The sequence below is a fragment of the Crocodylus porosus genome, unplaced genomic scaffold (genome assembly GCF_001723895.1).
Source record: "Crocodylus porosus isolate Cpor-Errol unplaced genomic scaffold, CroPor_comp1, whole genome shotgun sequence".
NCBI lineage: Eukaryota > Metazoa > Chordata > Crocodylia > Crocodylidae > Crocodylus > Crocodylus porosus.
Genome location: NW_017728949.1, coordinates 41,081,485 through 41,104,762, shown reverse-complemented (window position 1 = coordinate 41,104,762; position 23,278 = coordinate 41,081,485). Strand labels below are relative to the sequence as shown.

Here is a 23,278-nt window from a genome sequence, read left to right as displayed (position 1 = left end):
AATGCAGACAAGACTCCAGAAAAAAAAAACTTGCAGCCAAGACTCCTGAGAAGATTCCAGCCAAGAACCCTTCAAAAAGTCCAGCAAAGTCACCTCAAGGAATTCTTTCCAAATCAATATGATTGCTATTTACAATACAACTACATTAATATAGCTACAGTAAAAGCTCTGTTATCCGGCATCCATGAGGAATGGGGGGTGTTGGTTAATCAAATGTGCCAGTTATCTGAAAGTTATACTCATCTCCATCCCAGCGGGTTGGAGGCATCCTTGCCTGTTCAGTCACCACTCCTCCTGCTGCATCTAGTGCGCCAAGGCTTTCAATCCCTGGCGTCAGTGTGCCGGGGGACAGGGAGGGAGGCCCTGCGCAGGCTGCTTTGCCCTGGGCGGTGGTCCACGAGGAAGAAGTGGGACTTGGCTCACAGTGGCAAAACCAGAAATGCCACCATGGGACAGATGCTGGATAGAGCATTCCAGATGGTAAAGTGCCAGATAACACAGCTTTTACTGTATATTACTCATCTATAATTGAGTACAAAATTCTGGGGTATTTTTGATGAAAACAGGGTATTGGGCCTTGGTTCAGGAACAATCCCTCATTTATAACGTTTTTTCTTATGAGAAAATTGGTTCCAAGTTATAACATTGACTTAAGACATGGTTTTCAGGAACCAACTGCATTGTAAGTTCAAGGACTGCCTGTACTTAAAACTCATAGGACTAGTTTTTAATACTAAACTTCCAATTGTTAAATATCTAGACTCTCCAGTTAAAAAAAAAAAAAAAAATCAAGGACAAAAGATCACTTGTTAGAGTCAGTACTTCTACCCCTGCAACTAAAGGTTGATCAGACATGCCTTCCACAACACAAGGTCTTCCAAAAGCTGCAAACCTGAGAAGTTAAAATAGTCTGTTCCCACATCAGATACAAAATACCAACAGAAGTAAACTGTTTCCTTTTTATATTTTAAGCTAAAAAAACTAAAATAAGATTTTTTAAATGGGTCAAATAACTTTTCTTCTTTTCACATCCTTTAAGAACACGATGTTATAGAAATTAATCCTTCTTAGTCTAGAGCATTCTAGACTTTGTCCAGGGCTAAGGACTGGAGAGGAAAACACAGGACCTTCATACACAAAGACTATCTGTATAATGACAGACATTTAGTCCTACACCCAGGCTTGCAAAATCTGACCTGTGCCATAAAGACAAAAGATATCTTTATCTGTTTTGGAAGGAGACTGTGCCTGGCCCTTTTCTATCCAAGGCCTGCTGAGCATCTGGAATAAAAGATGGCTTTTGTCCTGGTCACCGGTGGCTTGAGTCTTCAGTTGTGTTTGTTACTCTTAAATATTATTCAATCTATTCTTTAGATTTAAAAAAGTCTTTCCTAAACTGAACAAAAGTCTTCATAAAATATACTTGAATCATGATTCAAAGGAGAAGAGGTCTATGACCAACATGTTGGTAAAACTTTATTGGATCTAAAAAAAAAAAAAAAAACCCCAAACAAACAAACACACAGATTACAAATACAATGAATTATTGAGTTCCTTCTCCAAGCTGAATGAGTTGAAAAGGAGAGAGAGGATCCTGGAGGTTCTCTGAAGAACCTTCCAGTTCATAGTCAGCTTTCCCCAAATTAAGATGCATGTGTTCATATTCTGTTTTTACTAAATGCAATTTCTTTTCCAATACAAAGTTTGTCATAACTAAGTGTTCTTCTCCATTTTTCAAAAATACTTGTATTTACATAAAAGCTTGGTATTTACGTAAAAGCTCCAAATCTTATTTTATGGATTTAATCTTCTAGATCCACTCAGCAACATCCACAGCATTTTGAGTTTTTTTATTTCAGTCCTTCATCCATATACTCTAGATTTCCTAAAAAGTTAACTTTTTTTAAAATTAGAGAATAAATATGACAAGACAAAGAAAAAAATAAAGTTATCTTCACTATAACTGACAAATAGAGACTATACATGAACTACCAAAGTAGTTACAGACAGTTCACTAAGTATAGACAGACTGACGACAGTGAGTCTGACTAGCAGCAGTATTTAAGTAATATTTGAATAGTAATGATGTTTTAGGCTACCTATTATTGTTGAATTAGGCGACATAATTAGAGATGCACAGATGCATCAGTCTGGTAATTAGATCAGCACTGATATAAAGGAAAACATCTATATCAGAAAATCTGCTTGATATGGCCAATAAATGGCCCATGCACACACACAGCTGCAGCGCAGCATGTAGATGGTAAAGAGTACAACTCGGCAGCTTGAAGAGTTGTGTGCAGTTACTAAGTCTGGTGTGGTAGAAAGGGAAGAGGGGGCAGATCAAGGTCACCCTCCCGCCGGAGGTGAGGGAGGAGCGGGGCTGGGACAAGCACTGCCCAGCCGAGGTGGGGTGGACATGAGACAGAGCCATAGCTCATCTGGGGGGTGTCAGGGGTGGTTCTCAGTGCTCATCCAGGAGCCACTCGTCTGGTGGCTTATCTGGTGCTCATCCCATGGCTCCCACTGCTCATCCAGGAAAGGGAATGCCCCCAACCTGAGGAGGGCCAGGGCTGCACCAAGCTCTTCCTGGCGAGGCAGGGCTGGGATCAGGACAGAAGGTGGCGGCACAGGGACTGGAGGGAGAGCCTACAGCAATTTTTTTTTGGGGGGGGACTGTAGCCCTCCCATCCCAGCACCAAGCCACCTGCCCCAAGCCCAGCCCTGCCAGGAAGAGCTTGGTGAAGCCCCAGCCCTGCACATACCTGGGGGCAATTTCCCACCCCGTATGCCCTCCTGGACAAGCTGGAGGAGCAGCAGCTGGAGGCACCAGATGAGCTGCCAGACTGGTAGCTCCCAAACTAGCAGCACACAGAGGCAGGAGCTGCCCTCCCCACACCCTCTGCACGAGCCATGGCTACATCCCATGCCTGCCCCACCCTGAGAGGGCAGCCTTTGCCCCAGCCCCACTCCTCCCTCACCATGGGGACCTTGATCTGCCCCCCACACCCTTTCCTTCCCCCCTCCCCTTCCACCACACAAGAGTTACCAGCTGCACACAGCTCTCCAAGCTGCCAGGCTCATTTAAAAAATAAATAAAAAATAAATAAAATTTAAAAAATCAGATCAGTATCAGCCAATATGCCTCCTTAAAAATCAGCTATGGGTATTGGCCCCAAAAATCCCCATCAGTGCACCCCAGTTATAATTTTATCAATTTTTTTTTTTTTTTTGCTAATCCCCCTCTCTTCTTCCTTGTTCCTGTTTTCCTAAAAATAAATCTTAAAAGTGTAAATAAAGTAAGTCCTAACTGCTACTTTCCCCAATTGTATTACTTCATAAACACAATTTAATTTCTTTCCATTATATAATACACCAAGTTATATTTACTGGACTATAACATTTCTTTAAAATCTGAGGTATAAACAAATATTTATGGAAGATATTTAATGAGCTGGTCGCAACATTTTGCCTTATTGTAAGTTAGTTCACTATCTTCCCTGAAATAATTGCTGCTGTCATGGATGATATACTTCCAGAATAAAGGAGATATTTATATTAGAATGTTCTCTTCATTTCTCCAGACCCAACCAGGACAGAGTTATGCAAGTCTTTTAAAACTTAAAATATACATACTGCCCACATCACTAATTAAAACTATACCACGAAAGTGTTCGGATTCATTATCTTTTTGTGGACCCCAAAGTCTAACAAAGTCAAAAATTTTTGATCAGGCCCCACCAAATGCTTCTTTAGAATTGGGTCTCAAAAATACAGGACATTTGCTCACAAGTAAATTTTTCATACTTCTAGTACATGCTATTTCTTCATTGGTCTTGAAAACTTCATTTAAATTATGGCAAGTTTGTGCCCCCCCTTTTTTTGATTTAGATGCCCCCCCCCTTTTTTTGGATTTAGAGATTTTCAGAGATGTATAATGTGCCTATCATTAATAAGAGTATCAATGGTCTTCCCTCTTATTTTGGTAATCAATTTGATTACAAATCTTGCCTCCAGTTTGTGTTCAAGTCTCTTTAACACTTATGTTATTAACCTTGAGAGTTTCTGATCTAATTTCTAGGATTTTATTTAAACTTTATCCTCTTTTTCAAGCAACTTGAAAAGCTACATTTAATCTTTTACTAAGCAACTCTCTTTGGTCTTTTGAATTATGGGAATTATTTTTCTTCATCCTTAATATATCCATTCAAGATTTTACAGATCACCCTTACTGAGACAGTTTTCTGCTTTCCTTCATTTTGACATATGGTCTAGTCAAAGGTTAGACCAGGGGTTGTCAACCGGGGGTATGCGTACCCCTGCGGATACTCTGAAAGGTCCCATGGGGTACATGGGGATGAAGCACCACCATCCCGCACCCCTGCTTCCCAGGACCAAGGCCCGGGTTGGGCAAGAGCAGGGCCACATAGATGCTGCACTGCCACTGCTTGCCATGCCCCCCCCCCAGCATCTGGCCACACGCCATCCCCCCCAGGGGTACACTTACTAAAAAGGGAACTGCAGGGGGTACATTTATTTAAAAAGGTTGAAAACCCCCGGGCTAGACCATACATAGTCAAATGTAGTCTTGGCTACCTTTTAAGACCCAAGCAGAAATGAGGAAGTGGGGTTGTAGTTCAGATAACTCCAGTGCTAGTGTTTTTAAACAACAGAAGCCCTGTTGTAGATCTGCAAGATACAAAGAGCCTTTAAACGATGCTGATTAGATATATTTCAGCAAATAAAAAAATAAAAATAATTTAACCTGCATTTTTTCCATGTTGTTGTTTCAAGAAAAAAGGAATCCTTTATCCTATAAAATGTAAGAGTTCAAAAACATCACTAAGCCTGACATGATGGTATAGACTTCAAAAGAATTATTTGCATCTCCCCAAAAAACTTAAAATTTAAAAAAAAATGACTCAAGAAGCAAAGAAAGATAACATCAAGAAAGAACAAAGTACAGATAAGAACTGTATGGGTTCCTTCAATGTGAAATCACTGGTTCTTATTTTTTATTTTGTTAGGCTGGCACGGTAGTTAGGGTAACTGAAAATGTATAATGCTTGTGTTGCGGGGAGCCAGAAGGTTCTTGTTACTTAAGAGGAAACTGCAGCAGGTTAGCAGCTAAAAAACTAGCTACCTTCTACTGGAGATGCAGCCAAAACCCAGCAATAACAAAACACAAAGGACAGAGAGTCAGGTTACTCAGGGGCTAAGAGCTGCAAACAGTAGTTAAGCATCCGCAAAGACAAGCAGGTAGGTCTTTAGGGTCAGAATGAACACACCTGTGATGGCTGCAGAGTCACCTGACTGGAAGGGGGCAGGGCTTATTGTGTATAAGCCCTGCCCCCTTCCTCAGAGCTTGAATCCACATAGTCCGACCCTGAAGCCTTCAGTGGAAGGACCTCCAGAGCAGGAGAGGCCAGGACAGCTTGTAGCTGGCACCGGTGTTACCCTGAGGGAGGCAAACAGAGAGCTGTTGCCTTGGAGAGGAATGTGACCCAGGATAACAGGAAGCCTTGTTATACAGAGAGGTAACCACTGTTTATGTTCAGAAGTTGGTGTTATAGCCAGAAAGGCTTATTCTCGTTATAGTCAGCTTTGAGTTTTATAGGGTTACAGCCTAGAGAAGGACTGCAGCTGAGGGCAATTCAAGCCAGATCAGGCCAGGGAGTCAGAGAATAGGACCAGAGGCCCAGAGAGCAGAAGCAGGCTCAGCACCCTAAGCAGGGCTGAGATAGGGCTAGAGGGCCCAGGGCTAGAGTAATCCAGATAAAAGCTGGTGCCCAGAAGCCAGGTCCAGTACAGTGGACTCAGGCTAGGTGGCTCAGCTACAGAAAAGGGGCAGAGGCCAAGAAGACAGGGGCCCCAAAAAGAGAGCGACTGTACAATAATACCTGTGAGACATGGGCATGGATGTAGGAAGGGAGGTTCAAAAGCTGTGAATAGCTCTTAAGACTGCAAGTACTCTGAGGGGCAAGACTGAGAGTCAAGAGGGTCCACCAGACACAAAGTAGAATTAAGACCAGTAGGGTCTAGGTGGGATCTACTACTGGTCAGAACTAAGGATTCACTCTAGGACCCTTAGGCAACCTCTCTTTCTAACATTCAATAGTTACATCAAGACATGGCAGACGAAAAAGGATGGGTACCCTGAAGTCAGAGCAGGGCATGAGTTGAGTAACCACTCCGATTTTAGTGTTCAGTTGAGAAAAGAATTCTGTATGTTTTTGCATAAAGATTGCAAAACTAATACTCCCATCTCAATGCAACAATGACAGTTCCAGAACTAGACTTTAGACAAAAGCAGTACAGTCCTACAATTATGAACCACTAGAAAAATATTTAAGAAATATTCTTTAAACTCCTCCCGATCAAAACCCAGATCAAACTTTGGTTTTTTTGTTGTTGGGTTTTTTTGTTTTTTTTCTTTTAAAGAAGAAAATCCTGCTTCTCAGCAATCAATTTTATACTTACTACTAAATCACTACAATCTCATCAGCTCATTAACTTGCAAGGTAGCTTAACTTAAAATTTCACCCATTCCTTGCAAACAGGGCAGCACAAGTATGGATATAGAGGTCTACATTGATATGCAGTTAACCCATTCTATTACCAGAATCAGATTTATCTTCATTATCTGTCAAATAAAACACCAGACTTCCCAAATATGTTAATTACTTCACAGCTGAGACAATAAAGGGTCCTTTAAGGATAGCGAGCATCATCATCTATAGCAGGTTCTTCAACCTTCATTTTTAGATCTTGAAACAAACAGTTGACACTAAAGAAAAATTAATTTCTATTACTGTGGCAGAAAGTTCTCAAGGTCACCTGCCCTTTTTACAGTACAAAGAGACAGATTGGAACTGGGTAATAAAAAACATACCAGCATTATTAAGATTTACCACAATATGGGAGAAGGAAGCCAAGACTGCAGAGTTAAGGGATTTACAACACTGTAGAATTATGAGATTTACTACAATATGGGGGGGGGGGGGCAGGGGCACCACTGAATCTAAAGTTTCATAAAAGAGAAAAAAAAGATTCTTTATTGCACAGCACATATATTAGAGCAAATACACTCATTTCAACTGCTAGAAGTGTGGAATTTAACTTTAGGTAAAGTCTTCTCAGTTTCCAGATCACAACAAGTCTTTTGGTCATCATGTAATGTTACATCACTAAGCCCAAATGTGGTCTTCTCAGAAACAAGCACCATCTAATACTTTTAGATAATTAGAGTTTACATCAAAATAATGTTCGTGCAATAATAAGCAGCATAATTGAGCACACAAGTCCAGAATGCCAGGGTTAATTTTGGATTTAGAGCCTCCCTTTGCTCATGTTTACTTTAATCATAGGATAACACTATTTCTGAAAATAAAAATTTACTTATATGCTTTAAAGTATTTTAATTCTTATATTAACATATTTACTCAATTTTAAAAGACAAGGTCCTCACCATTTAAAACATGAAAGAAGTCCATAGTCTTAGAATCATGTATGAAGGTAAAGAAGGGGGAGAGGGGAACAGGGAAGGGACAGGCAGCAGCTATGGTTCAGGCTCCAAGCCCCCAAGGATCAGGTTGTAACCCTACCTCCTGCTGCCTGCCCCCCTACCCTGCCATCTCCTCCTCTCTTCCTCCCTACCTCAGCTCTTTCACAAGGCGGCCTCTGCTCCCTTACCTGCCCCCTCCACCCTTACTCCACACCAGCAGGCTCCAGCCACACGGCAGCCTAAACAATGAGCATGGCCCCAGCCCAGCCCCACAGCAGTGGCACACAACCAGTGCATTTACTACAAAGCTGGGGTGGGCTCATGCTCCATACCCCAGGCTAGAACAGAGACAGAGCCTGTCAGTGTGGAACATGGGTAATGGGGTATGGGAGAGAGGAAAAAGGACTTGCCCCCTGTAGTAGCTGGGGGCATGAATTAAAAGATGATCCCCCAATAATTAGATTCTGTACATGGAAAATTATAACTAATTTATACAGTGTTCACATGTGTGGAATCTAATTATTTTGGGATCATCTTCAAATTCAGGATGATCTTAATTTCAAATAAATATGGTAGTATAGTTTCATGGATTCATGAAATATCTTCTCAGTTCTGCTATATGAGTAATATCTTCCAGTTTTTTCCAGTTAAAGGTATATTACCAATTCCCCCATTTTAAGCAGAAAGTATTTTAAATCAAAGCCTTCTAAAATGCAAGAAACTAAGGGGAGGGGGAAATTCTAAAGCTGTCAACAATTCACATGCTAGATTTGTGCCAAACTTTATTAAAGAATACAAAATTCTTGGAGCAGTGAGAGAGATCATGCACAAAAGCAAGCATGATTCCAGGCTTTTATAAACTATGCCAAGTGCACACCTCTGGGAGGACAGGGCTGAGCATGATCTATCCAATCAAGTCTACTGATATTTTCCAGAGCCAGCAGTCCCCCCTGTGAGGCTGATCTGGGCTCATCCTCAGCATCTGTTTTTTGTCCCACTTCAGAGTGGGCACAGGGCACAAAACAGGTCTCACAGGCAGACATCTAGCTCTGGACAGCATCAGCAGACTCAGCCCCAGGACCCACCACAGACCACACAGACAAACTTCCTATAGTTTAGCTCTTACGTACCTCATCAAGAAACAGGAGGCCTGGATCCCCATCTCTTCTCTACTGGTTCCAGATAAAACTGACATGCCATCTTTCTGTCCCTATGAATGTAGCTTCCTTTAAACACTGAACAATCTCCACAGGGAAGGTGTCCCTATCCTAAAAAAACTAGAAGTCTTTGCCATAGTGATTTGGAGAATCTCCCAGAAGAAGAGAGATGTGGGTCTGAAGCCTCTTCAAGCAGATGACAGAATTGTATCTGGATCTTTCACATCCCGGGAGAACATTCTAGCCACTAGAACAGGGGCTCACAAGCTTGGATCAATGGCCTGTGCTCGTAAGAGCTTGTTAATACCTGCATTAACCTATAATAGAGAGGTTTGAACCACGTCCTCTACATTTAAAAAAAAAGAATATTCCTCACCTACCTGATCACAACTTGGATACCCAACACATGGAAGATACTGAATTTTAACCAATTTTTAAAACAAAAATTTTCATATTTTCCCCAGCAGGAAACAACTGTGACCAACTGAAACCTGAGATCCTGCACTCCCATCTTTGTTTCAAGGAAATCTGCATCATCACAGATCCTCACAGGAGACAGGGCTCCATACCCGCTATGAACTGACCGCCCACAAGTTTTCCATCTATTGACTCCTCTGTGAAATCCTGCACCCCCCCAGCCTCTTGTAGGCACCTTCTTGCAGTTTTGGAGCACACACCCGGTGCCGGCCACAGGGTGTGTTCCTGAGGCCTAGATATTTGGTCACGTTCACCCTGGGGGAGACCCCAAAACCCGCCTGCCATAAACTTGAACTTTCTCTTCAGTGGTGGGGCTCCTTCTTGTGGCTTCTTGCAGACTGGGCACTTCCCTTAGCGGGCATTCTTGGGACTCCACCTCCCTTACACTCCAGCCATGCACCAGCCCTCAGGATAGCCAAATGATGGCTCGCCCTCCACGGTCATTGTCTGTCCTGTCTTCCCCCGCTCATCTCCCAGCATCCCTCCACACGGGATAATCACGGGACGCGGGGCCATCCTTGTCAACATGCCAGGTCTTCCTTTGAAGCATAGCTGTCTGCTGCGCTGTCCCGGCTCCCCTGATCCAGAGGTCACTTGTGACCCCTCTCCCTGGTTTGGAGCCCTGCAAAACTCAAAACAAGAAAAAAAAAAAAAAGGAACAGCTGAAGCACAGAGCCTTAGCCCGCCCCACTCACAGGTTCAGCATCTGCAGTTTCAAGGTCCCTTGACTCAGTCCTCCTTCACCCGGCCGCCCTGCCGGGCTGGAGCGATGCCTCCTTCAATAAACCCTGGACCCCTCCATCGGGTCCCTGTCTGGATCCTTACCGAGCTGCCGACACAGCCTGTGTGCAGCTCAGGGAGCAGCCTTGCCTTCTGGCTCTGGTGGTGCTGCTCTCTTCTCCATTTGCCTGAGCAATTTTTGATGACGTCATCCGCCGGCGTTATTCCCAGCCGGCGATAAAAAAGTGGCTGAAGAACTGCATGGGCAGGTTCATCTCAGCATGGCTCATCTGGCTCTGCTTCTCCTAAAAAAAGGTAAGCATGCCCTGCCTTCAGGGCTCTTCTCTTTCTCCAGGCAGGTCAGCCCTGCCTCGGGTACCACCACAGGAGGGTGCTCCAGGGCCTCCACTTGCACCCCCTGGGACAAATCCTATGAAATATGAACTTTCATTTCTACCCACAAGAACTCTTACAATCTTTCTCCAATGCTTGATGAAGGGTATTTATGCCCAAAAGCTTGCAGTTGCAATAATTTTTTTTTGGAAAAATCTTGTTGATCTAATAAGAGATATCATCTCGACTATGAATTCTGATTGCCTATTCCTCACTTAAGCTTTTGAAAGGAAGTTGCAAGAACTTACATTCAGGAGACAGGTCAAAGTGATTAAAAATGCCTCCTTGTAGCCTGGGGAAGGGGCTGGATTTAATACACGACCCATCCTTTGTTTCTTATTGCCTAGTTCTAGGTAGCTGAATGCTGACTTCAGGCATCTCCCTCCTAACTATGCTGGTGGATTGATTTAAATTGCTGATTTATAGCATGTTTAAATCACCGAAGAAAAAGCCTTGATTTAAATAATCTATTTTAATCAACTTTTCCACTTGTACTTATTTTGTAGAGAAAGGTGCGCTCCGATCGGTTAATATTACCCTTAGAACCTGTAGATTTACAACTATATAGAGCCTTTACCTTATATTTGATATACTTTTTTGCTATATACAAATGATACATCATCATAATGATACACATTTAAGTGCTTATATGGCTTGATATTTTCAGACTCCTACCATTTTCACATTTTTAGTACCTTAGAAAGAGGCAGATGATAGATTGCTTATTTCAGTGATTTCCAAAGTTTGTTCTACAACACATACAAGTAAGTGTTCCACAAGATCCCCCTGTGTGAAGAGGTAAATGCTCTGCTCTCACATCCAGCATCCTGTGCCTTCCCCAGCTACCCTCTGCCAGGGACTGCCACCACTATTGCTGCCTACCCCTAGGCAGCCCCTGTGCCAGCCTGCCAGCACACTCCCAGCAATACACTCTGCTGCAAATGGGTGTACACATGGAGCTATGCTTTGTAGCCCCCGGCTCATCTCCTCCGCTCTGCTCATGCTTCTGGGGCTGACAGGATAAACTGTGGGAGTGGTCACCGGTGTGCAAGACCCTGCAGGAGCAGCTTTGGCAGCAGCAGCTGCCCTTGCCCTCTGAGATACAAACTAGGGATTGGGAAGAAGGGAAGCCAGGGGAAAGAGCACAGCATAGCAAGGGAAGGTCCTACCCCCATCATCCTTAAGTAGCACCAACTAGATCAGCAATTCTCAACTTTTTTAGTCTCAAGGCCACATTTTCTCAACTCTTTTTCAAATTTAGATCCATCTCAATGGATTTTCAACTGAGGTGCCATGAAATTCAGAAGAGTTATGGAGGGGTGCCTTGAGGTTAAAAAGGTCCACTGGTATAGAGACTAAACTTTGGCTTAAAAAGAAAAGCGTTTGGTGTTCTTTAACAGTACATCTAAAGCACTAGCATAAATTTCCAACGGCAGGGGAACAGAATATGTTAAAATTGGGGGGGGGGGGAATTCTCCCCCTCTCCCCCCACATTTTTGGGTGGTATTTTTGCATCACTTTTAATCCAGAAAGAAAAGTGTGTCCAGATACCAAAAAGTGGGGGAAATCCTGGCTTATTTACTAGAAGTTAAGCTTTTTCCTTCACGATTTATGTACCCAGGAGCTGCATTGGACTGTAACTGGATTTTCAACAAGCATATAAGCTAGCACATAACATGCAAAAAACTTAGATGTTCTGCAGACATAGATTTATGCCTTATCAAAAAGTTGCATGTATAAAACTAAATAACATATTAGATAGACTCAGAAAACTCAGCTGATTATTACAGATTGATCTGGAAAATGTTTCAAATATTCCTAAATGAAACTGACTGGAACTTAAATTGCTACGGGCCCATCTCTTGAAAATAAGAAAAAAAAGTTACCTAGACTGTTCTTCAAACTTTTCAAGTAGATTTCATACTCCCACCCCCACAAAAAAAAATTTTAAGCTTATGCTGAATTTCTATGAACCAGATTCAGCTTATACTTATTTAAATAAGTAAAGACAAGTATAAACAGGTTTATTTTTTAAGCAAAAGATTATGACTTAATAATAAAAAACAAACCCAACAAATAAATGAGAAAGAATTCTATCTTTCAACTGTACTGTTTTGTTCTTTTTAAACAAGCCCTGAAACCAGAAGCCTAAGTTAGACAAATAAATCCTTTTTGGATCATGGTAAAATCCCTACATGCACCCACACGACACTTTCATTAGTAGGTTTTAGCTGGAGTATGTTTTTCAATATTTGTTATATAAAGATTCCAAAAATGCTACATATGCATGCTTACATTTGTAGAGAAAGACGTCATAAATACATCTGGATCTAAAACATATACAGCCAAGCAAAGTTGACACTTGTGGGGGCTGCACTTGTTCTTTCTGTAGTAGGCTCTTGTACCTATCATGCACCATGAAATACCATATTTACCCAAGGGAGGAACAGAAAGAAGCAGCTATGGCAGAGCTGTAGCATCCACCTGCTGCGGCACGGTCCCCAACCCAGGTTCAGAGCCTGAACCAGAGACATAGCAGCAGCTGGCTGCCTCCACGCCCCTCCCCCCAGTACTGTGTGCTCAGATCCAAGATGAGTGGCATTCTTCCCCGTGTTGCAGGTGGGGGGGACCTCATCTTGGATTTGAGTAAATACGGTAGATGTTAGAAACCTAAAGATCCTTTACAACTGCTTCTGAAATTGCAGAAGTCAAAGGCACATGTACAAACATACTTATTTACTCCTAGTGTTAGATATTACAATAGCCTTTCTTGAACTTGGACCCTGACAACAGCCATCCATCCATTTATTAAAAGATTACTGCAGTCCCATCACTCGTATAAAGGCTTCTGCTGGAAGCCATCTAGAAGCACTCTCTCAGATTGAATATAGATTCCACTAAGACCTTGGCTTTACAATTGCTTCTCATTTTATAGTACATTTCAGTGCATTCCTTTTATGATATTAAGCACTACCTGATCTTAAGTCCTACATATCAAGAAGCTCTAACTCTCCACACCATCCCACAAGTCAATACCTACTGAATTTGAAAGTCCTCTTAGAGTTAAGATATGAAGAAGTCTCCAGATCCTCAGATCTGTCTGGAAGACTCCATTCATTTCCAGGTGACAATGGCAGACTCAGACACTTATATACAACCTTCTGTTTGAAGTAGGTTAAAAGAGGGAATCTCTCTTTTAAATCTGAAGAGGATTGGGAATAGATAACCTGAGGTTGCCTTCTGATGCTCTCAAGGACAGTAGTAAATAGTATTTTTATTTCACAAGCTAATAAACTATTCAAGTTAACAAACAAAATAATTTTATTTCTACTGATAGCTATAATTATTTTTAAATATACTTTACCAATAGAAGAAACATCCATTAGCTTAACAGGATTGGCAGACTTAATGTTACACTCACAGCTATTTCAATGTAGGATATTGGTTAGCTTCTACACTGAAAAAAGAAGTGTGTTTCTTTCACTCTTCTAATGAAGAAAAACAGATGTTCAGGTAGTATTAGAGATTAAGGGATAATTTAGAAAGGCTGTTTCAAGTAACAAGTGTTTTAAAGCAATTAACAGAAGCAGTAAAAGACTAATTCATAGGAACTGGAAACCTGTGGTTTAATTTCCATCAGTGCCCAGTGGAGAAGCTTCCAAAAAAAAAAAAAAAGGAAAAAACTGCTACATGGCACTAACGACAACATAGAACTGGTGTCTTAGGGCCTCATTACACATTCACTTGCAACAGTGGCAAGCTGCTGGAATTTTGTAACGTATTAAAAAGTTAGTAGTGGTAAGAGATAACCCTCACCTGAAAGAAAACTTTGCAATGCCAGGAGGGAGCTTAATGCCATTAAAATGCAAATCAGATGCACATGAGGCAGTTTAGTGCATTTGCTAAGCCTAAATTAACCATACTTACAATCCACCTTACGGTATGTGAATTAAGATCAAGAGACTAGATACAGAAAGCTTCTGCATGCGAATTACTCATGAGATGTAAAAATTAAAAAGAATGTTTGGACATGCTGAGTCAGATACCTTGCTAATTAAAAAGAGCCCTCCTCCCAGAACAGACAAACCAAAGCAAAAAACCCTAGACTAAGGAAGAGGACAAGAAGATTCCCCTTTTTTTAGATACTGAATAAGTTACTAAAGCACAAAAATATATTAGCAGAAATTAAATTTGATCTCTCTCGTCAGACACAAGAGACAGCCCAAATCATGGGTACTTCTTAAAGGTCTTTCTTTCATTGCTGACAGATTACTGTCTTTTAAAGCCACAATACAAATGTCACATAGATTGATTTATACTTGGCCCAAGACCAAGCTGATGTGCAGTTACATAAAACAATGTCCAAGTAAAAGGGTTTGAATTAGATACATTAGTTAGCCAGAGCTACACAAAACTGACAGCCAAAGTTGCTTTAGAAGCAGGATTCTCTTAAATGGCCACCAGTACAACAACCCGTTAGCCATCTAAGTTACCTAAACACTTATGCAGTACTGTTCAGGGATGTTTTTTTAAACCAAAAACACTGCATATGCAAAAATGCTATTTTAAAGCTTGGAGAAAAAAAAGTCTTATTTTAGAAGGCTTAGAAAGAGCCACTTTCTTCACCACTGAAGTCAATAGTAAAGCTATTAAGACTTATTAAAATATCGACCTGTTCAAAAACTGTTCAAAAAATGTATTTTTGGAAAGTGCTGCCCCAAATCTCTCTGCAGTCCATTATATTCTTTAAGTTTGTTCTTCTACCTACTTGCTGCCTGATTTGAATAGCACTTATGTTAAAATGACCTATTAGCCATAGTATTTAGTTTCAAAACAGAAATACTTTTATTTAAATATTCTTATATAATAAAGGGCTTAGTCCATCTGTCCATAACGCTCTTGGAGCCCTCTGATTGGTTAGTGAAACAACCAGAGTGCGGAGCGCCACCATGATGGCAGGGAAGGAGCAGGGAGGCATGGCCAGCAGTGCTGGAGGTGGTAGTGGCCCCCTCCTCCCAAGTCAGTCTTGATGGGCAATTCACTAGGTACCCATAAACATGGACTGTTACTGCTACAAATGAAAACAAACACAAAACAAAACAAAAACCACACCATAATTTGAGTACCCTACAACATCATCACTCAAATATATTACACAGATAGATTTTAAATAAAAGTTTAGGTAAGATTAGGAGAAGCGACTAAGCAAGACTGAAAGGGTAAGGTGGTATGTCCTATCTTCTCCAGAGGGGTAACATATACGATTGGTTTAAAATTTAAGTTTGGAAAGGATTACTAAATTCAGGAGATATGAATACAAATCAAGATAATCTATATTGTATATAATGTGACAATGGTTGCAGTCTATTTTAGAAGCAAGCATGTGTGCAAGAGAATACAGTTGTTTACCAGGGTTGGACAAAGTAGGAATGAAGTTTATATCCTGAGAACTGTGGCAGGAAAGTGACAGAAAGGGTTGATTTAAATGAAAGCGATCTGAACCACCAATTTTAATCATGACTTAAATCAGCAAGCAAGAAGCCTTGATTTAAATCATTGATTTTAATCTTGTTTTGCATTTGCACTTTTTATTTTCCTAAAGAAAGGTTCATTTTCACTGGTCGGTAAAACATGATGATTTGCAATTAAATACGGCCTTTACATTAAATTCAGCATTTCCTGCTAACCTGAAGGATAGGATCTATCCAGGCACATTTTATAGTCAACAAGCAATTTTTCAGATTCTTAATTTTTACATGTTTTACTATGTTGGAAATGATGAATAATTTCATTTACAGGAGTTTGTTTTTTTTTTTACTCATGACCTGTGTTAAGGTGCATTTCAATGGAAACCAAAGTTAGAATGCACACAGACAACATAAAATTGTATTATTAGTTGCTCAAAGCTACTTTAGATATGCCAAATAAATAAGAAAACATTAACATGTGGTTTGCCTTTAAAAGTTACAATTTCATATGTTAATAAAAAGTAACTGTAATAAGTGAAGTGATAAGTTTACTCACCCTTTTGAGCCAAACATTCAAAGTCATTTAGGCACTTAAAATCCTGGTGGTGCCTAGCATGATTTTCCAAGGGCATCTACACCATGGAGGTACCCAAATCCCATTCAAACTGCCATCTCTTTTAAGCATTTAGACTTGATAGATCTTACCCTCCCCCTTGCCTATTTTTTATTCATAAGCTAGCCTGCTTAAACCAACTGCCTTCCAGTTTGTCAATTCTGAATGAACTTGTTCAAATGAAGAAAGTATTTCTCTCTGTATCTTCTGGCTAAACTTAAAACTAAAGTAATTCAGGCAGGGTGTCTACATTAGATGCTTTACCATACAGCAGACTAATTTGCTGTGCAGTAAAGTGTCACCATCTATAGGTACGTGGCAATTAGGATGCAGTAGACTAATTCACTGTGCTGATGAATAGCCCCATTAGGTATTGTCAGCAGTCCCTCAGAATCAAGGATGACATCCATCAGGCTTGATGGGTCCTCAGGTGACCGAGGAGCCCGATTCTGGATTCACACGTTCTTTAGCAATGGGGGCATGTTGTTGCATGGGGACAGTGGGATTCACAGCCCCAGGTTGCTCTCTTTCTCTTTCCTCCGTCACCGCCATTCTGCCTCAGTATCAAGTCATTGGGCCTCCAAGTGGTAAGTGCCTTGGTGGATCAGGTGGTGCAACACCAGACGGTCAGCAGCTTGCTCCTCCCAGCCGTTGGTGTTGATGCTTGAGGGCGGCCTTGAATGTGTCTTTGTACCGTTTCCTTTGGCTGCCCTTCAAGCACTGGCCAGAGGGGAAAAAAGAAGCTGGCAAGGGAGGCAGTTCTTGGACATTTGGATGCAGTGGCCCATCCATCCAAGTTGATTTCTCAAGAGCAAGGCTTCCAAGCTGGTGGACATAGTTTCATGAAGGACACTAGCACTGGTCCAGCAGTCCTCCCATTTGATCCCCAGGATTCGACACAAGCACTGCTGGTGAAATGGGTCTTAAATGTGGCGTCGGTAGACAGTCCTGGTTTCACTGCAGCAGAGGGTGGTCAGCACAACAGCCTTATAAACCAAGACTTCATCAACTTCCAAAGGTCTCCATTTTCAACATCTGTTCAACATCTTTATCAACAACTTGGATGATGGGGTGGAAAGCACGTTGTCCAAGTTTGCTGATGACATCAAGATGTGGGGCAAGGTGGGCATGCCAGAAAGGAGGGACAGAATCCAGCAAGATCTGGACAGGTTACAGGAGTGGGCAGATGAGAATAGGATGGAATTCAGCACAGACAAGTGCAGAGTACCGCATCCAGGGAGAGAGAACCAGCAGCATACCTATAGGCTGGGGAACACCCTTCTAATCAGCATGGAGGCGGAAAGGGATCTTGGAGTAATTGTTGACTCCAGGTTGAACATGAGCTGCCAAATGCGAGGAAGCTAACTGCACCTTGTCATGCATCCATAGATGCATCACAACCAGGTCCAGGGAGGTCATCCTCCCCATCTATGCAGCACTAGTCAGGCTGCAGTTGGAGTACTGCATCCAGTTTTGGGCACCGCATTTCAAGATAGTTGTGGCTAATATTGACAGGGTCCAGAGAAGGACCACTCACATGATCGGGGTCAGCAGGGCAGGCCATATGAGGAGAGACTAGAGGGCCTGAACCTATTCAGCCTCCACAAGAGAAGGCTGAGGGGGGATCTGGTGGCTGTCTACAAATTCACCAGGGGGGATCAGCAGGGAATAGGAGATGCCCTGTTCTCCTAGGAATAAGTTGATAGAGGGCAGGTTCAGACTAGAAATCAGGAGGCATTACTTTACGGTTAGGGTGGCTAGGACCTGGAACCAACTTCCAAGGAATGTGGTGCTCACTCCTACCTTGGGGGTCTTTAAGAGGAGACTGGATGGACACCTGACTGGGGTCATGACTCCAGCACCCATCCCAGCCCAAGGCAGGGGGTTGGACTTGATGATCTTTTTAGGTCCCTTCCAACCCTAGCTACTATGATATTATGAAACACCCTGGGCAGGTGTTCCCTCCACAGGAAAGGGACACTGGGCCTGAAAGTACTGCAGTACCAGGCCAGCACCAGTAGGGCCAGAACCAGCCTTGACACACCCCCTACCTGGTGCCAAAAGTGCTTGATCTTAGCCAAGAGACCAAGATGCTGATGAGAGTCAACCATAAGGATAAATCAATACATCCCATCTGAATAAGACATATGGTAGTGCCCACTACACTCAGTCCCCCTCAGCATCAACTCTTTTTCAAGTCATGGTTAGCCATTACAATATATATATTTTATTTCTACAAGCTGAGCTGTGCCTTTCTTTCCCATTTCCAAATATTCCTGTTTCTTCACCATCATCTTAAATGTCAGGCAAACACCCAAAAGTACACCCAGAACCCCCTGTTGCCCCCTCTATCAGCCTGATACATATGATTAATATGTGGCCTCGCTCTCTATGAGGTGGAGACAGACTAGGTTGCTCTGTGCCTCATCTCCATATAACATTGTTGGAGGATCCCAGGACTCAAGACAAGAACACCCAGTTCCAGTCATGACAGAGGGAGGTTAATTAGCACATGGATCCTTTGTGGCAGATATTTTTAGAAGGGAAGTATCTATCTGGAATACATGCACACATACTAAGCAGTATTGAACTGTGGGGTCACCACGGCTTGAAATGCTGTTGACTCTGCTGGGGTCCAATGAACTATATGTTAAGTCATAAACATTTTGACTTTGGATTAATATCATTAGTAGTTTGTACTATACTTACCTGGTAGAAGATGGCCATCATACTTACCTTCTAGTGGGAGGATCTCTGCTACATGCCAACTTTATGGAAATGGGAGTCTCCTTCCAAGCTTGCTCCAGTGGCCATAGGGCTGAAGGCAAGCCAAACTTGGAGGCGTCCAAGCCCCAAGCTTCCAGGCTTCAGCCTGCACAAAGGATGCCTACCAAAGGATTTGAAAGCATCTAAAACCCCAGGTAGGGATGAAGGATATTTGCTGGTAGTAGGGCCACACTTGGTTCATGAAAAATTCATGGATTTGGCTTGGAACATGCTTTTTTTTTTTTTTTTTAAGGAAAAGTTGTCAGTTTGTACTATATATAAGTAGGTACAAAAGTGCTGCTTAAGAGCGTATTAGTGGGGTATCTATACTAAGAGTTGCAGCAGTTAAAAAAAGTCATCAATTCTGGATGAACTAAGACTATGGGTAGTTTCATAGTTGGTAAGGTCAGAAGGGACCTAAGCAGATCATCAAATCCGACCCCCTGCCACAGCAGGAAAAAGTACTGGGATCAAACAACCCTAGCAAGGTCTTCATCCAGCCACCTTTTAAAGACCCACAGGGGGTAGGAGCCAGCACCACTTCTCTTGGAAGTTGGTTCCAGATCCTAGCTGCGCTGATAGTGAAGTACCGCCTCCTGATATCTAGCCTGGATCTACCCTCTGGATCTAGCCTGGATCTACCAGCTTGTGACCATTATTTCTTGTCACTCCTGGTAGTGCTCGGGGGAAACAGGGACTCTCCCAATGCCTGCTGGTCCCCACTGACTAGTTTGTAAACAGACACTAGATCCCTCCTCAGCCTTCTCTTGTGGAGGCTGAACAAGTTCAGGTCCTAATGGCCTTCTTCTGGACCCTCTCCATGATGTCCACATCCCTCCTGAAGTGCAGTGCCCAGAACTGGACGCAGTATGCCAACCGCAGCCTGACCAGTGTCGCATAGATGGGGAGAATCACCTCCTTGGACCTGCTTGAGATGCATCTGTGGATGTATGACAAGGTATGGTTGGCTTTCCTGACCGCATCCCCACACTGTCGGCCCATGTTAATTTTGGCATCAATAACGACTCCAAGATCCCTTTCTGCCTCTGCATTGACGAGAAGGAAGCTCCCCAGCCTGCAGGTATACTGCTGGTTCTTCCTCCCCAGGTGCAATACCTTGCACTTGTCAGTGTTGAAACCCATCCTGTTCTCATCCGCGCACCCCTGTAACCCGTCTAGGTCCAATTGCAGCCTATTCCTCCCTTCTAGCGTGCCTGCCTCTCTCCACATCCTAGTGTCATCAGCAAATTTGAACAGGGTGCTTTTTACCCCCTTGTCCAAGTCGCTGATGAAGATGTTGAGCAAGCCCTGTGGAACCCCACTGCCCACATCCCTCCAGGTCAAATAAGACCCATCCCACCACCACTCTCTGGGTGCGGCCCTTCAGCCAATTAGTGACCCATCCGACTGTGTACGTATCGTTGCCACTATCTCCTAGTTTTTTTTAATGAGAATAGGGCGAGAGAGAGAGTGTTGAAGGCCTTCCTGAAGTCCAGAAAGACTATATCCACCGTGACACCTGCATCCAAGGATTTTGTGACCTGGTCATGGCCACCAGGTTGGTCTGACAGAACCTGCCTCTAATAAACCCATGTTGCTTGTCCCTAAGCAACAGCTACCTGTAGTAAGTTCATCTATATACATGTTACAAGAGGGATAGACTACCTGAGCAGGGCCCTGCCACTGCTGCCAGCTTCCTTGCATCCAGATTCAGCGATGGGGAGTGGGGTGTACCACACTAGACGTGAAGCTGGCAGCTGTGCAGAAAATTGCTGCGGCCACTCTGCCCAGCTCTGCGGGATCCCCCCCAAAGCGCAGGGCCCAGGGCAGTTGCCCCAGTTCGCATACCCCACGGACAGCCCTGACTAGAGGTATGCTTATTTCAATTTACCCCTTGTTTCTATGTGCTCAGGAACGGCAGGGTCCAACAGTATTGAGGCGGGTAAGGGGATGCACAGAGAAGAAGTTGGGGTCAGAGGACAAGGGAGCTACTTGATGCCCCCACATTTATTGTCTTTGCTGCAGCAGCTTGAGGGGGATAAATTCAAGGCAACCATCTACATATTAGATTCTATACCTGGTAAATTATTCATGGAAAATTTACAAATTTGTTATAATCTAAATACTATGCAGTTGTCTTATACATAAGGGTCATCTTATATTTCCATAAATATGGTAAGAGACTGATGTAGAAGGGCCCAAACTACTTGCCAGATATGATTTTACTTGTTAAGGTCTCCATTTCCCCATTTAGGCATTGTGACCCATTGATCACCTGTCACAGGTTAGTGGCTCCCAAACTTTGAAGCAACAGACCACTGTCAACCAAGAAAACGTCTCATGGACTACCAAGAACTAGTATCAAACTTTAACAAAATAGAAAGAGGCAGCATTATTTGTGACCACTTACCATGTCTCAGTTGTGCTTTGAGAGCATCAATGAATGCAGCTATTCAATACTTTTTTCCTTCCTGCATGGCCTAACTAGAATTAGATGATGTTTATGAAATCTAAAAAACCCACAAAACCTTAAGGCCAAAAGAACAGACAAATGTGAAGAGACTTTTCTTAAGTAACATTTTAATTGTAGGCACCTCTACTTTTTAATAACTTGTGGCAACGGTACCAGATACAGCCCATGAAGAGCTCAGACAGACTGCTATGGTGCCTCACCAAATTAGATCAATTCTCAAGCACTGATTTAAAGTCTGTGCCGTTGCCAAATTTGCCATTCCCTGTTGGCATTCACCATGGCTTTCAGCAGCACCCAGAAAGTAGCGAAAGCAAAGGAAATCAGCAGCTTGTGGTAGCCAAGTTGCAAGCACCCAGCCTGCTGCCCTAAAAAGTTTCCAACCCCTGAAATAGGTAATTACTATCCCAACAATTGCTACTGCAGACAAGAGCCATTTTCATCATTGCTTACAAAAGATTAGTTTGTTTGCATCTACTTTAAAGAGTATATTGGGCCATACTGTGCTAAACAACTTAACTCCTGTATCATTTGAACATACCTGTAAGGTCAAACAAGAATGTATCATATACGGTTAAAACATATGAGTTCTACCTACTATTTTTGCTTACTTCATTACCAAATGATAGTATTCAACAGTGTTTATGCAAGAGAAATTATTTGCTTCTTATCAAACATAGTTCTTCCCTCCAAGTGTTAGCCCTTCACTATGCTTTAGGATATGACTAACAAAAGGGGGGGAAAAAAAACAACTTAACACCAGCACCACTATGTACACAGTTTCTGAAATTAACTGCTTAGCAGTTTTTAGAGACTTTAAGTTTACTTGAACTGTATTAGAGAAAAACTACAATCTAATTCTATGATCTGTAAGCATCAAGCATGCATTCAGTGTTCATATTCGAAGAGAAAGATAAGGGGAGCCATTATAACATTCAATCTAAACAACAAAAAGTTTCTGTACCAATTCACTTTCTATCTTTTGGGGAAAAAAAAAAAGAATTGAAAGTATTTAAAAATGTATACAAAGAAGAACAGCCTGTTTTGAAGATTATGCTAAAACCTAAAAAGACCAACTGTACCTTCCCTTTCAGCTCTGCTGTTGTTTCGACTTTGAGATACAATTCCAGAAAAAGATAAATCTATGCATGATATAAAATAAGCATAGAAGGCATTTCTACATTTTTACAGAATCTGTCCCCAGCAGTTCCTCAGTATGAGAATAACAGTCTTCCAGTAAATAAACAGAGATGTCACTGGCGAGTCCACAGATGACTGAAGTGGCTGATCCAAGATCTGCATGTTCAACTGCAGATGTGGCAAATGGTTCCATGAGGAAGGAGCAGATCCTTGTGATGTCAGGTCAAAGCTCCTTCCCTTTATCATTCTTATCTATCTGCCTCCATAGTTGAGCAAGTGCACTCTAAAACAATCAATTTCATGTCGTACACCTCAGCACCACTGGGAACAATTCAGTGCTCAACTCTTCCAGATATTGATACTGTATCGTTTCACCCCAGCCTTCAAAGTGTTCTTGAATCTCTCCTTCTGTACACTTCTAAAGCAGTGACCATTGGTGAGTTGGGAGTATAGGAGCCATTTTGGGAGTCAGGCATCCTTACATGTGGGTACTAACAATGCGGCCAGGAGAGCCCCTGATCGCCTGATGGAGGACTACCATGCTCTGGGAGGCGTGCTGAGGGAGATGGG

At 42.4% G+C, this 23,278-nt stretch overlaps 1 protein-coding gene across 1 annotated transcript in view; it reads right to left on the bottom strand.

The window, feature by feature from the left end:
• OLA1 (Obg like ATPase 1) overlaps positions 1-23,278 on the bottom strand; it is a 170,373-nt gene that overhangs the window by 138,106 nt on the left and 8,989 nt on the right. The gene's annotated exons all lie outside the window — the stretch shown is intronic.